This window comes from Nestor notabilis, unplaced genomic scaffold (assembly GCF_000696875.1).
Source record: "Nestor notabilis isolate BGI_N333 unplaced genomic scaffold, ASM69687v1 scaffold18578, whole genome shotgun sequence".
In the NCBI taxonomy this organism is placed as follows: domain Eukaryota; kingdom Metazoa; phylum Chordata; class Aves; order Psittaciformes; family Psittacidae; genus Nestor; species Nestor notabilis.
This window is the reverse complement of record NW_009939849.1, coordinates 1,096-2,290: the sequence shown is the minus strand read 5'-3', so window position 1 is coordinate 2,290 and position 1,195 is coordinate 1,096. Positions and strand designations below refer to the sequence as shown.

Below are 1,195 nucleotides of genomic sequence, written 5' to 3'. Positions count from 1 at the left end.
GGTGCCCCGTCCTGGGCAAGGGGTTGGAGCTGGAGGAGCTTTAAGGTCCCTTCAACACAAACCAGTCTGCGACTCATGACAGCCCCTATCTGGGTTTGCCCTTGCTGCTGTCCCATGGACTTTTCCCAGTGGTGTCCCTCTGGGATCAAAGCCACCCAGGTCCTCTCCTGGGGCAGGCAGGTGGCCCCAGCAATCCCCTTCCCAGTCAAACCCTTACTGGAGCTGTGCTGGGGAGCCGTGTGTGTGGGGGGTCACTCACCAGCTCTGCTGCTTTCCCTGCAGGAGGTTGGCCCCACCATGGTGGGTGATGAGCATTCGGATCCCAACCTGATGAGCTTCCTGGGGGCCACGAAGAGGAACATGCTGGGGAACCACTTGTGAGTTCTCTGCCGCATTCCATGCTCTCCCTGCTCCTTATTCCCTCTGAGGAAATCCATGTTTTCACTCCTCATGCTCCCTGGGCACCTCCGTGGCACACTGAATCCCAGAGTGGTTTGATGCTGCAGGGGCACAGACGTGTCCTTGCCCCTGCCCGTTAGTGCTCACCCAAGGAAACACTGTCTGATATTTCATTTACTTCTCTCTTCCCTCTTGCTCTGACCCCGTTTTAGTGCCTGACTTGATTCTCCCCTCTCCTTACAACCCGCGACCCCTCCCCGCTTCTGCCCTGGCTGCAATGAAACAGCCCCAGTGAGCAGCTGAATCTTCCTGTACAACTTTATCTGCCCTGAAACACAAACCTCCTCTGGCTCATTCCCAGACTGAGATGCTCAGAAACCAACACTGCCCACCCCAGCCTTGCTCTGGCCATGGCCCTTTTGGTGCCAGCCTCCAGACACACTCCCATCCCATCCCATCCCATCCCATCCCATCCCATCCCATCCTGCTCTCCAGTGCAGTTTGAGGTTTCCCCCCATTATGAAGCATCTGAGCCAGCCTCTTGATTGCTTCTGAAGCTCGTCCTCAGGCTGCAGAACCCCAGGGTTGGAGCTGCTGCCCATCACGTCTCCCCAGCATCAACCCTTTGGCCTGCACCATCCCACCGGAGCTGGAGCAGGGCCTGGAGCACAAGTGTGATGGGGAAGGGCTGAGGGACCTGGGGGTTTAGTGTGGAGAAGAGAAGGCTCAGGGGGGACCTGATCGCTCTCTGCAACTGCCTGACAGGAGGATGGAGCCAGGAGGGGGCTGGTCTCTG

General features: G+C 58.2%; 1 pseudogene; it reads left to right on the top strand.

Annotated features, from left to right (window-relative positions):
* Positions 1-262: 262 nt before the first annotated feature.
* LOC104410031 lies at positions 263-377 on the top strand (annotated as a pseudogene).
* The last annotated feature ends 818 nt before the right edge of the window (positions 378-1,195 follow it).